We start from the raw sequence: 15,224 nt of genomic DNA, 5'->3' as shown, positions 1-15,224 counted from the left end.
AACCACTTCTTGCTCCTTCCATTGTAATGAAAAACACCTACGCTCAACTTATGAATATACTAACTGTTTATTTGTTAAAACTAAAAAATAAGCTTTGCTCGGAATAATGTTCCCTTGCCTTCAAAAAAAATAAGCGATTACAAGAATTTAAAGTAGATAACCACACGCAGGTGGTAGCCAGAAAATAGTTAACTACATAACAGACTCCTATCTACAGGCCACTACTTGATGACTGCATCTTATTCTTCTAAAAATACTCTAACGACTAGACGACTGATTCAAACAACGCTCAACTACACAATTTATTCAAATAAAACATTATTCAGACACCAAGTTTAGATTAACTAATTTCCAACACATTCCCCCCGTAATCTAAACTTACTTGGCCAGGTTCTTTCTTCCCAGTAGTTTCCTCATCTCTTCGAACTTTGCTGTTGACATAACTTTAGTGAGAATGTCTGCACACTGCATCTCAGATCTGATATAACTAATCACAATTTCCCCACGATTCACACATTCACGAATAAAGTGATAACGCACATCAATGTGCTTACTCCGCCCATGGAAAACAGGATTTTTTGCCAAATCTATGGCTGACTTATTATCAATGTAGATTGTCATGGGTCCTGGAACTATATCTGTAACTTGACTCAACAATCTCTGCAACCAAATACCTTAGCATGCTGCTGCAGTTGCAGCCATAAACTCTGCTTCATAGGTTGATAATGCCACACACCGTTGTTTCTGCAAGATCGAAGTTATCAAGCTTTCATTGAGATAGAACGCCATCCCACTCGTACTTCTCCTGTCAGTACAACTGCTTGTATAGTCGCTGTCGGAAAACCCAATCAACATATGATTACCAGTGCCTTTCATGTACTTCAAACCATACTCCAGTGTTCCTTTGACATAACGTAGTACCCTTCTTGCTGCATTTAGGTGTAAAACGGTAGGTTTCTCCATAAACTGACTTATTAGTTCTACAACAAACAAAATATCAGGCCTGGTATGTGCCAGGTATCGTAAACCTCCAATTAGGCTCTTAAACATAGTTGGATCAACTGTTTTCCCAGTTTCATCCTTTTGCAAAATCAGCTTCGGATCCATAGGATATTTTGTTTCATTACAATCTTGCATACCTGCTTTTTCAAGCAACCTTTTTGCATAAGCCGTTTGCTTCAACTCAGTACACCCCTTCCTCTGTTCAACCTCGATGCCAAGATAGTATACCAGTTTCCCCATATCACCCATGTCGAATTCGGTACGCATTTGATCTTTGAATTTGATTATATTAGCAACACTTGTTCCGGTTACTAATAAATCATCAACATAAACACCGACAATAAGAGATTCATTACCTTCTCACTTTGTGTAGACGGTATGTTCATACGGACACTTTACAAATCCCAACTTCTCAAGGAATTTCTTCAACCGAGCATACCAAGCTCGTGGAGCCTGCCTTAAGCCATATAAAGCCTTTAACAATCTGTAGACTTTGTGTTCCTCATTTTCTTTTTCGTATCCTTGTGGCTGCTTCACGTAAACTTCCTCTTGTATGTCACCATTTAAAAAAGCTGACTTAACGTCCAAGTGGTGAACCTCCCATTCGTTTTTCGCAGCCAATGCTAACAATAAACGTACTGTTTCCATCCTCGTAACTGGTGCAAATGCTTCTTCGAAATCAATACCTTGTTTCTGAACGTATCCCTTGGCGACAAGCCTTGCTTTATACTTTGTAATCACTCCATTTGCATCCCTTTCAATTTTGAATACCCATTTTAAACCAATTGCCCTGTGACCTGGTGGCAAATCGGTCAGAACCCAAGTTCTGCTTCTCTCAATTGAGTCCAGTTCACTGTCCATAGCTTTCTTCCATTCAACTTCCTGTGTTGCCTCTTCATAGCTGCTAGGCTCCTCAATACTTAGTAACAATAGATCATCAGCAATCTCTATTTGTTCTGTGTCGTCATATATCTCGCTAAGTAATCTGAACCTCCCTGGTGCACTGCTAGTTGCAGATGATTCTGCACTTTCATTTCCGGCAGTCATCTCTGAATTACTAGACATATCAGAGTTTCGTGACACACTTGATTGAGTAGGTGTGCTGGCTCCGAAGTGTTTGCAGAAAACTGCTCATTTTCACTGCAATCACATTCACTGCAAGTGCTTTTGATCACAAAGTTCCCTGCAACATGGTCTGGAAAACTCACTTCACCTGCAATTCCTTGTTCTTTCCAATCCCAAAAATTTCCTTCTTGAAACACCGTATCTCTGCTTATGTGTAACGTTCCACTGCTAGGATCATACAAACGATCTGCCTTAGTTCCTGGTTCCTTACCCAAGTATACCACAGGCTTACTTCTATCATCCAATTTCCTGGTATACACCGCTGGTATCTTCATGTATGCAACACAACCAAACAATTTGATGTGACTAATATCTGGTTTTCGTCCACACCAAGCTTCATATGGAGTTTTCCCCTTCAGTATTTTAGTTGGCAAACGATTCAGAATATATATTGCATGTCGTGCTGCCTCACCCCACATATAAGACGCCATCTTTGAACCTTTGAGTAGACTCCTTGTCATAGCTGCTACTGTACGATTCCTTCGCTCCACAACTCTATTTTGTTGTGGAGTGTACGGAGCCGTATAGTGCCTTTGAATGCCCATACTTTCACAAAACGAATCGAACTCAAGGCCACGGAATTCTCCTCCCCTGTCGGTTCTCAGAATCTTTATTTTATTTTCCGTTCCTCTTTCAACCAGTGCTTTAAACCTTTTGAATGACTCGAAAGCTTCACCTTTTGTTTTTAACATATATATCCATATTTTGCGTGTACAATCATCGACAAGTAAAAGAAAGTACTTGTTCCCTGCTAGCGTTGAAGGAGTTATAGGTCCACAGATGTCTGCATGAATTAATTCTAGTGGCTTCTTTGCTGTGAATAGTGCCTGGGATGGGAATGATTTTCGAACCTGTTTGGACATTAAGCAACCCTCACATTTCCTCTTTGGCTGTAAAAAATTAGGAATTCCAACTGCCATCTCTTCCTTGGACATCAATTCCATTGCTTGAAAGTTAATATGTCCGAGGCGAGTATGCCACAGCCATGTTTCCTCCTCAGCCTTTGATAACCAACACATTGCCCTGTTTTCCTCGAGACTAATCTTATACAGTCTATTTGCAGATCTCTGAACTCTCATGAGCAGCGTTCCTCCTTGCTTATAAACCCTCAATTGATCTTCTTCCAGTACCACTTTACAACCCTCCTCAGATAATTAACCTAGGCTCAATATATTATTACACAATGTTGGTATATAATATACATCATGAACATTACATTCCTCGCCATTTTTGCACATAAATGATACTACCCCTTTGCCTCGAATAGTAACAATAGAGCCGTCTCCAAATCTTACCTGTCCCGTAACTTTTTCATCCAATTCCTTAAACTTTCCCCTTTCTCCAGTCATGTGTTGGCTAGCCCCATTGTCTAAGTACCACACCTGGGACATCTTGCTCTCATCATTCTTCTTACTGAGCGTAGGGGTCACCCTTTCTTCGTTTAACAGAACTACACCACCTTCCTTAATGTCACTCTCCATTAACAGCAATGCTGGTTCATCTTCTTTAGCTTGAGTCATATTCACCTCTGGTTTTTGCTCTTTCTCCTTCTTTGGTTTGCGACACTCATAGGCAAAATGACCATACGTCCCACAGTTGTAACACCTCAACGTACTCCTATCACGAGTTCCCCGACCACCATTCCTTCCTCGAGCATCAGCACTTCGAGTCCTTTGTGTCCAGGACCCTTCACCTCCGGTTTTGTTTACTTTACTGATCCACTCTTCTCTTGTTAACAGTAGTTTTCCACCCGTGTTTTCACGTCTTGACCATTCTTCTTCAGTAAGCATTAGTTGCCCCTTTCCACTATCACTCTGTCGTTTGGTTCGTTCATCATGTGTCTTGAGCGAGCCAACGGTCTCCTCGACAGTCATTTTGTTTAGATCTCCAAACTGTTCAATCGTTGACACAATCTGAAGATACCTATCTGGCATTGCACGAAGCAGTCTCTTCATAACACAACTTTCTGAAACAGTCTCACCCAGAGCACGAATATTTGTCACTAATCCATTCAATTTCATAAAAAACTCGTCCAGTTGATCTGACTCCTTCATATGCAAGTTTTCAAACTCACTCTTCATGGTCTGAACCTTGGCTTGCTTCGCACGATCCGCGCCTTGACACATAGTCTTTATCGCTTCCCACGCCTCTTTCGCAGTCTCTTTCTCAGCCACTGACAATAGTACATCCTCAGGTATACTTTGATAAATAGTAGCAAGAGCGATCTGATCATGCTTCTCATCAACTGTCGCTTTATCCTTTTCACTCACCTCCACAGCATCCCATACGCCGTGGGCTTTCATGAAGACCTTCATTTTCAGGGCCCAAGCAGTATAATTACTCCTGGACAATATGGGATAGTTCAAACTGATAGCACCGTCCTTCAGCTTAGTCTTCTCCGTTGTCATTCTTGGCATATACTTGGGCATACGTTATGTACACCTGCTCTGATACCAAAATAATGAAAAACACCTGCACTCAACTTATGAATATACTAGCTGTTTGTTTGTTAAAACTGAAAAATAAGCTTTGCTCGGAATAATGTTCCCTTGCCTTCAAAAAAAAATAAGCGATTACAAGAATTTAAAGTAGATAACCACACGCAGGTGGTAGCCAGAAAATAGTTAACTACATAACAGACTCCTATCTACAGGCCACTACTTGAGGACTGCATCTTATTCTTCTAAAAATACTCTAACGACTAGACGACTGATTCAAACAACCCTGAACTACACAATTTATTCAAATAAAACATTATTCAGACACCAAGTTTAGATTAACTAATTTCCAACACATTGTTCACCAATATATCAAATCTCTCCTAACTCGGTTTCTTTGGAAAGGTAATATTAATCATAAGGGAGGAGCCAAGGAGGCGTGGAATTTTCTTTGTCGCCCTAAGGAGGAGGGTGGTCTTGGCTTAAAATGGTACAATGGAACCGTGCCCAACTTATTCATCATTTGCTTAAGGTATGCACGAATTCTGGTTCTCTTTGGGCTTCTTGGGTCAACCACTCAATTCTCAAGCAAAGGTATTTCTGGGCTATTGATTTACCTAGTGATTGTCCTGGATTTGAAAGAAAATTCTTAGGCTTCAAGGTGTGGCACTCGAGTATATTACGTACCATATTGTTGATGGGAATTCGATCTCTTTGTGGTTTGATCCATGGTGGAGTCACTGTTTCCTTACTAACTCTATTAGTTCCCTATAATTGCTCAGTGCTCTCTCCCTAGAAATCAAAGGTAAGGGCCATTATTTGTAATGAGACCTAGGTTCTTCCAAGGCCAAACCCTAGAACTCATCATATTAACCCTGTGCTCACTCATTGGAAACAGGATTCCAATCTCCCTTCTATTCACTTCAAAGGACGTGATCACATTCTCTGGGATAGCCTTGATGCCTCTAAGGTTCGAATTTGGCATATCTGGAATTTGATTCATGACACGGGGACAATAGTCTCATGGCATAAGGCAGTTTGGCATAGGCTTTGCATTAACATGTTTGCTTATCATCAATGGCTCTCCTGCCATGACCATCTTAGCACTTTGGTTCAGTTACACAAGTTTGGCATCTCATCTACTCAGCAATGCTATCTATGTGTTTTAGGCCGAGAAACCACTAATCACATATTCTTGCACTGCTCATTTAGCCACTGGGTTCTTCATCATCTTTTCTCATTTATTGGTCTGGCTACCCACTGTGATTCTGGGAAAGGTTGATTTCCTTACAGGATTCTGCTAAGAGCACTATCGCTTTTTGCTTTGCCCGGGTCTTTTGTTACCATATTTGGCGGGAGCAGAATGCAGGGGCTCATGACAGAGGTGTTTCCAGGCCTGCAAAGCTACTTCAGGGAATTTTAGTTAACATCAAAGCCCGTCTCAGTGCTTCGAAGTGGTTTGATTCTATTATTTGTAATAGGCCTGATCTGAACATCTGTCTTCATTGTTGAGAAATCTTTAGCTGCTTTTTAGTTGTTATTGTAGTTGTAGTTGCTTTCTATCTCCAATATGTTGTAGATTGGTTATAGATAGTTCTGTCTATGGCTTGTCATAGATCGTAAGGTGCATCCCTCGTTTATTCTCTTCTCTTCTTTCTTCTATAAAAAATTCAATTTAGCAAAAAAACAATTACTTTATTTCAGAAAAAACTTCCAAATATGATTGATCCAGCATATAATTATTATCTCCCGTTCTTTTCTCATAAAATTTTGTTGAATCTACTAATTAAAGTTTAAAATTGTTTACCGCAATGCCAATAAATTTTCAACAGTTTCATCTTACATGAACTCCTTACCGGTGAATAAATTTCTCGCCGGAAAAAAAGCAACAAATGTAGAACTCTAAAAGAATCATGATTCATTAATATAATTATAATAATAACAGTGTAATATATTCGGTAGACAATAAGTTTGCAATTAACTCCCCATACATATCATTTTCATCACTTTAAGTCGTAAGTTGCAATTCAGTGAATGAAAATAATAAAATAAATGAAAAATAAAGAAGCTAGTGAAGAAATTTCTTGCTCAACTCGTGGTATTTTACTTGGATTCTCCTATAAATGTTTTTTCTTTAAATTTCACTCCTTTTACTACAAGAATAATGTCAATAGACATCACACATTACACATCGGTTAACTTTTCCACTGATGTTAAAAGAAGTATTGACATCATCCCGTGTTTTTGTGATGTCTTTGTTCTTTGTAGACATCAGTTATAATTAAACCGATGTCTAAAATTCAACGAAAAATAATAATTTCGCGCCCATCTTTTCTTTCCCCCCTTAGTCAAATTTTCATTCAGTTTTAATTCTAAATTCCCCCCCCCCCAATCCCAAAATTATCCCCCCTTAAATAAATTTTGGTTCCCCCAAATCAATCTTCAGACACAAAATCAAACCTCTCTCTCGATCGAACCTCTCTCTCGATCGAACCTATCTCCCCTCACAATCTCTCTGAACTCCGGCCATCATCTCACCATCACAATCTCTCGAACCTCTCTCTCTCGAACTGGAATCTCTCTCTCTCATTCTCTCAACCTCTCTCCGCTCTCAATCTCTCCGTTAAGCCTCTTTCAGTTAACCTCTGTACTTCGGTAAGTATTAACGATCCTTTCATCTCTACTGATTACATGGTATTTTTTAACTTTAATCCTCATTTGTTTGCTTTAGTTGTGATTTGTGATTTGATTTAGTGTTGTTTATCTAATTTTTCTTGTTATAAATGCTAATCTATTATTTTATTACAGATATGATTAGGTTTAGTTATTTTGATTTGGTACTTGGTGCTTGTTATAGATTTATCTCCTTTATTTTATAGACAAGTTATCGAAATTAAGTTGTTTGTATGCACGCTCTGCCCGGGTACGAGAGGCTCATGACAGTGTTACTATAGAGTTATTTTAAGTTTATATGTTCTAGAGTGGATGATTTACATTTTTACTTGTACAACTGCATAATGGAACTTTACTAGAAACTAATAAATTGCCTTGTCACTTGAAAGTCTTTGAACACAAATTTACTCTAACTGTTGAAATTGTCTTTAACTTCCAAGTTATTTATAGACGGTTATCGTTTTTATAAGGCTGGATCGAAACTTGAATGCAAAATTGAAAGATTATTATAGATATTAATTTTAACGATTGTGTTCTGGTCAAATCTCGGTCAATTTGAAATTGATTGTGTATGCTTACAAGTTGGTGTTAGTTTTGTAAGTTAACAAATAAGATTGATCTTCCTTGTTTGCTTTTGCGAAAGTGAAACTGATTATTGTTTGTTATTTATTGTTTGTCGTAGACATATATGTTCAAGTATGACAGTGTACATGGTTCTTGGAAGCATCATGAACTCAAAGTTAAGGATGAGAAGACCCTTTTATTTGGTGAGAAACCTGTTGCTGTCTTCGGTTCAAGGTATGGGTTAAATGATATAATGCTCAAAATATTGTTGTTAGCCGTACATGTCAGTTATTTTCAGGTATGTTTTTATGTATTGACATATTTTGAAGAGTGGTCAAAATAGGATAGTGAAAAAATGATCTTACAATTTTCATTAGACTGAATGTCTTCAGTTGGTTTCTGGAGAATGTAATAGTTTAAATTTCAGATCATATGTTTTACTATTTTGGTTGACGTTCTCAGACAATAATTACACAATTAGTGATGTAAAACTTTACACAATTTGGTCTATAAACTTCTTACACATCACTTTCAATTTAGAAAAGATGATGTCAAAAAAGATAATGTACATCACATTAAGGTAAAAAACTGATATCAAAGAAATCGAGGTTCAAGTCTAAATGAAACATACAAATCACTTTGTTTAAGATAAAACTAATGTTAAGTAATATTATAAATATCACTTTTAACCAAACAAAACTGATGTTAAAAAACACAATGTACATCACTTTCAGACAAACAACTGATGTTAAAGACTAACATGTTCAAGCATAAATGATACATAAACATCACTTCATTCTAGAAAATACTGATGTCTATACGCGAAATTAGACATCACCTTTCATTAAAGAAACTAATGTTTAATATGTCATTTTACATCACCTCTGTCAAAATTATCGATGTTTTTATGACAAAAAACATAGCTCAATATATGTTTAATATGTTTTAATCGGTGTAATTTTGGTATAGCCTTTTTTCTAAAAAATCATCATATAGACATCAATGTTTTTCACTAAAATCGATGTTTTTGTGACAAAAAAAATAGCTCATGATATGTTTAACATGTTTAATTGGGTGTAATTTAGTTAATAAATTATTTATTTATAGCATTTTATGTAAATAATCAACACATAGACATCTGGTTTTTAATTAAAATCGATGTCTAATCGAGTATAGACATCGGGTATTCACCGATGTCTAGAATAGACATCACCGACATCAACATCGGTTGGGAAACAACATAGACATCGGCCAAAAAGCGATGTCTATGGACTTTTTTCTTGTAGTGTTTGGATAAGTGGGCTAGTGTAATGCAAGTGTTACAAGGAGTGTTACATTAGGTAAGATATGTTTGTCCTATTATAATACCTCTCAATTAGTGTTATAATAGGTATAAAGTTATTGTTGCATAGAGATTCCACTGTTACATGATATGTAACACTAGCGCCTGGTTGTATATTAGTTACTTTTTATTTTTTAAAAGTATTAGAGTGAATATTTTATCAAAAACTATAATTAAAATTATATTCTAGTTTATTCATGACTCTAAAATTTAGCATGTAAAATAAAAAATTTAGAACGTAATGTAAATTAATACATAATATATTTTTTCAATTTTACATTTATTACATAATTAGTTTTAATAAAATAAATATAAAGCAAAAATTAAAAATTAAAATAGTATAAAATAGACATTAGTACCAGTGAAACTTTGGGCGGTATATTTCCCTCGTAAACGAAAAAAAGCGTTAGTAAATTCCTCCGGACAAAATACTTTGAATCTAGTATGTCTCTCGACTTTTATATCTCTGAAAATTTCTCTCTCACCACACACTATTTCATGAACAAGCTCAAAAGATGAAACGAAGAATAAATCGAAGACTTCTTAATTGAAAACACATGTTTATGGCTTCAATTTGAACAGATCCCCAATTGCCTTCTAATTATTTTAAGGTTCAGCCCCATAATCCTAGATCCCCAATTGCCTTCTAATTTCCATTCTTTTTCGCAAATTCAATTGAAAATTTTAAACAGATCTGCGCATATTCGCACAAATACTTTTATATTTTCGAGAAGAGGAAGACTTTGCCTGTTTGGTATCAGAAAAATGAGTTTTTAAGGCATTCAAGGAGAATCAGAGTCTCGTTCTTGTTGGAGAGACCGGGAGTGGAAAGACTACGCAGGTTAGCTGCTTTCGAGTTTCGTTTGTCTTGAATTTATATGGTTTGGAATAATAGGGTATTTTTAAGTGTTTGTGTATGAAATTATAGGTTATATGTTGTGTATTTTTAAGTGTTTGAGCAGATTATTGTTATGAGTGACGTGTGTATTTACAAATTTGTGGGAGTGGATTGTAGTTGATCTGAAGCTAGCTCATCACTCGAAGATGATTTCAAGTTTACTCGAAGCTGATTTTAGGTTTACTTAATTGATTGAATTAATTGATTGAATTAATTAAGTATTTACTTAATTGATCTAAAGCTAGTGGTGATGAGTGGATTGTAGTGTATTTACAAATGTAGTTAAAATAAAATTAATTGATTATGCATTTCCTCTTCTACAAGGTTGGATTTTTTATAAGAGAAAGATTTATTAAACTGGTGCAAATCCTCCAAATTTTACTTAATGCTCTCTTTTCTAAATTTGACAGGATTTGTTGCTACCATATATGTTGTACAGATATTGACATCGCAATTATGGTAGGTGGATTCCCGTACAAAGATGGGATGGAGAGGAAGGATGTAATGTGAAAAAATATATCGATATACAGGACTCAAGCTTTGGCCTTAGAGCAGCACGCTTCAACAAATTGCAAGGTCATATTCTTTTAATCTGAAGAATAGAACTTTTAGTTCTGTTTCTTGAAGTCAGAATGGTTCTTTTCTCAACTTACTTCAAAAAAAATATGAAGCTTGGTGCCAATTTCAAGTTCTTGCATTCGTTAATGACACGAAAACTTTACTTCTGTTAAGGTATCTTCAATTTATATTTTGTGCAAGTGCTCCTGGTAGCTAATCCAGCTAACACTAACACACTAATCTTTAAAGAATTTTCTCCTTTTAACAAAATCAAGTTGAATGTTAAAATTAGGGTTTTCAGTGTGCTATGTAGATAGTTTTGATTAATTTATTTACCAATTTTGTCATTAGTTGTGTAATGTCCACTGATTATTTGAATTGCAGGAGCTTGATGAGTCAGATATAAGTACCAAAGAAGGCACTAGGGTTATACTTGGAGGAGCCCAAATTGGTTTTACGGGAGAAAAGGTATAATAATTATTCTGCACTTACATTGTTCTGCACTAGTTTCAATTAAGAACCGGCAGAGCTAAAATTGGAAGAAATAACTGAAGATATCTTGAATATGGACCTTGATAAGGACCATAATACATGGTAATCTGTACTAGCTGTTAAAATATTCATCTTGAATTTGCAGTTACTGGTTTCAATTAGTCAGAGTATTTCCAGAGTTACCAGACCTACTTGCCTGCTTGGGTGGTATGAAGATACATGTATCTTTTCTATTGTGCTGCTTTTATTACTTTGTGAACTGCTACATTTTAACTTTCTGCTGAGAAGTGCGAAATGACTTGTTTACCTTTTATTTTATTTACATTCAGTCACCTAGTTTTCTATGGTCAAATCTAAATCCATTTGCAACAGACCTCTATCTTGTATCTTTGACTTGTCACTGCATTTAAGCCTGTACATGAAGCAATCCATCCATGTAAAACTACCCGACTCATTTAAATAATACCTGAAATAATTCTTATGGTTTTGTTAGCCACCGGAAGCTTGCCAACCATGAATTAAAAAGTATGGGAATGTTTTGGACGTGATGATGCTTTGGTCAATAACTCGTTTTATCTCCCTTTATAGGGTTATATTTTCAACTGTGCTACTAGGCAGATCTGCCCATCTGATGTGAACGCTCTCTTTTTTCTACTATGGAAATGAAAGATTTTTTTATGCTGTTTATCTTTTATGCAGTGTGAGGACTCACGATGCAATGTGGGGCAGCACAAAAATTGCGTCATTGTTCCGGAAAAAATATGTAGAACCAGTTGTTCCCGAGACCTTTTACTGTGAACTCTGCAGACTAAGTCCCATAAGTAATTTCCATGATTAATTTTAACATTGAAATTCACTGGCATAGTGGTATGTATATATAGCATCTACATTTGTAGCTGTGCTTGATCTCTGCATATTAAACTTTAATTTAAAAATCAATATTAACCTACATTGGTTTTCTTTTGATAGTCATATGATTATTCAACTTGTTTCCATCTTTCAAGAGTGTTAGTATATTTAAAAAAATATATAGTTTACGTATTTTACAGGATATACCAACTTGAACAATTGGAATCAATTTTGATTCCGCCAACTTGAACAATTCGATTTTACTTCAATGGGTTTTATGATATTTATATGCACATCTACCACACTTATTTACATACAAATGCATGTGTGAATTAGTGTTTTCTTTTCTTTAAACTGGTTGTCGTTCTAATATTATAATACCTTTGTCCCCTTTTGGTAGTCATTTGACTTCTTGGCACCTATTTTAAGGTGTTAACAAAATTATATTTCTTATTAAAACATAATTTTTCTATTAAACTAAATTACAAAATTTATACTTCTATTTGACATAAATATCAAAGTAATAATATATACAAACATATATCTTAAGGGACCACTAAAAGGGGACACCGGAGTACTTTTTTTATTTCTTTCTATTCCTTGGGTAGTTTGTTCCTTTTCCACGATGACCTTACTTTTTCTCGTCAATCTTTACTTTTGGACCATTACTGTGGTCAATGCATTTTATTTTGGGCAACATATTATGAGTATTTTTTAGAAAAGAAATGTCATAGCTAGGTTCTTTATATGCTATTTACTCAAAAAAATAATAAGTATGATCTTGAAAACCCATGCTAGTTTTGTGAGAGTTACTATGAAAACTTAGACCTGTGCAAATACCCAAAATTGAAACATCCTTTAATTTTTTTGAAAGGTATAATGGGTTATGTATTCAGTCACCAGTATAAAGAAGGCTTTAAGAGGGAACTTTAATTTTTTTTAAAGGTATAATGGGTTATGTATTTTTGAATTGTCGGTTCATGCTATTTCTGGAGAATAGTTATTTATTGTTTTATAACCATTTTTATCTGAAACTCCGTACAAAAAGATTGTGCCAGAAGCATACATTACACAAGATTAGCCGATTGCAAAGTATGTTCAACGTCTTCCAGCAACAATCGAGAGAGATTCTCCCCCTTTTCTTTTCAAGTTTAATGAGGTACACAATTATTATAACTCTAGTCTATGAATTTACCCGGTCAATAGTAGCTCGCTAGGAAATGAGCAATATATTATAGCTCTGGTTCAATACACATCCAGCAATATAAAGAGACTATTACACTTTTTTCAATTATAATCAGGTACATAGTTATTATATCTCTAGTCTACCAACTTACCTGGTCATAAGCCATAACAAATTGTGCTCACTAGGAAATAAGCAATGTGCTATATTTATGAATGAAGCAATATTCACATATACATTGCATCTATAGCAATTGTGACTATTTATCTTTACTCTGTCATGAGGAGCCCTGTTTTGTATAATGGACATATTCAAGTAAAAAAGGAACTTGACATGCATCACCGACTCAGCTTAGAGTTAGTTTTAGTTAGTAGTTGCAGGGTACATGTCTGACTATCACATTTAATCATTGATTTTTCTGAAGGATCCATTGCAAAGACATTGAGCGATGGAGCGGCATATAAATGAAATTTTTTTAAAACAGTAATGTATGTGGTTCACATGCGCATTCTAATAAGAATAATAAAAGTCAGTTACACAGTGGATATACCATGGTATTTGCCATGGTATATCCAATTTTTCTTGTCTTTTTATTCAAGTGTGTTGTGTACATTTTTCTTGCTCCATTCAGTAAATATTTGGCAATTCTGAATATTGTTGTGTTTATTCAATTGCTTGCATCCGTTTGAATGTTTCATGTTTTTTTATATGTTCTGATCATAATCTTAATTGACCTCACATTTTTTTTAATTTTCTTCCCACTTGTATATCAGATTACGTTGGCTTCATCTGTCAACATCTTTACACGATAATGTCTTTGTCACTGTGGTTGCTTCTATTCAATATCATGCTTTGGCAGAGAAAGTATGGAAGGATAAAAAGTGATTCTCTACATGGTTATTTTGTATAATTTTATATCTAAGAATAGTTGAAGAGTAGTTTTTGTATAGCTTGGATGTTATGTTATAGTACTTTGGTCGTCGTTGGCGTTGGGGATGGTTTGTAGAATTTATTGTTATGTAGTTGTTTGGTTTGCCGAGCTGAGACTCAAGTATGCAACTTTGATGTTTTTGTTGATTATGGATTATTCTCAAAATAGACCATATATTTCAAAAATGTTTTTAATAACTGTTACATTTGCTTGTTCTGGTGTAATATTTGTCTACATATAATGTTACACTACATATGTTATTAGTGTTACAATAGATAAAAAGATTGTTACAATACACATATTCCAATGTTGCCTAACTAAAAACTGGTATTACAATTGATAAAATCTACTGTTATAATAGGAAATATGGGACCCACAGGTGGGGTCCACGTGAGACCGCGTGGCACCAGTGGTCGAACTTATGCATTCTTGATCAAGATATTGTATCACTCATTTTGCTTTATATTTGGGCATGTTAGTGTAATAGTAGGTGCCTATTATAATGTTTTCCTCTCTGTTATAATAGATCAGTGATGTGTTATATTAGGGTGTCTATTGTAATGCTCGTATATGTAACGCCCCGTGGTGTTCCAATAGACCTATTGTAACGCTTTTGGGGCCTATTGTAACACCATTTAGGCATTACAATAGCCCACTTATGGCATAGTGATGGATCAGTGTAAATACCCTATAAGAGACGGCCATCTTAATTTATCATGAATAGCCGCATCAATAAGTAAATTCTTTTTAATTGTTTATTTACCAAACTAAATGCATATAAAATTATATAATTTGATTATAAACAACAGAAATTGAAGATCACCAAACTCATTGCTGGAAAAGATAAATCCTTAACGTGTCCCTCGTTGTATTAATACTATTACTACAAAAAAGGCAATATTCCGGCTATTTATATGCATAATTTATATAAATCCTGCTGAAAAAATGTCTGTATTTGCTGCATATATTTGGTACAAAGGATCTAAAAAAGGATTCGTACAAGCAGAGTAATTAGAAATCGTTGCTTCAGCATGCCTTTCAGGAGATCTAAAGTCGGATTATACAAATTTTGAACATAACACAAAAGCAATATTTCTAATATTAGTGCGGTTTAGCAATTAATATCATTAAATGATTCCCTGAAATTTAGTTTAAAGATATATACATAT

The 15,224-nt window shown here is 35.2% G+C and overlaps 1 long non-coding RNA gene across 3 annotated transcripts; it reads left to right on the top strand.

Annotated features, from left to right (window-relative positions):
• Positions 1–9,599: 9,599 nt before the first annotated feature.
• On the top strand, positions 9,600–14,206 carry LOC141678423 (uncharacterized). 3 transcript variants are annotated; one of them, XR_012557752.1, is made up of 7 exons: positions 9,600–9,985; positions 10,453–10,618; positions 10,985–11,068; positions 11,792–11,913; positions 12,816–12,886; positions 12,990–13,100; positions 13,898–14,206. It is a non-coding gene; the product is annotated as an uncharacterized LOC141678423 (long non-coding RNA). The 3 variants fall into 3 exon arrangements; XR_012557750.1 differs by having other exon boundaries at positions 9,600–10,040; XR_012557751.1 differs by lacking the exon at positions 9,600–9,985 and adding an exon at positions 10,113–10,220.
• The last annotated feature ends 1,018 nt before the right edge of the window (positions 14,207–15,224 follow it).

The sequence above is a fragment of the Apium graveolens genome, chromosome 8, assembly GCF_009905375.1.
Source record: "Apium graveolens cultivar Ventura chromosome 8, ASM990537v1, whole genome shotgun sequence".
Classification (NCBI taxonomy): Eukaryota; Viridiplantae; Streptophyta; class Magnoliopsida; order Apiales; family Apiaceae; genus Apium; species Apium graveolens.
This window is presented reverse-complemented; position numbering and strand designations above follow the sequence as displayed.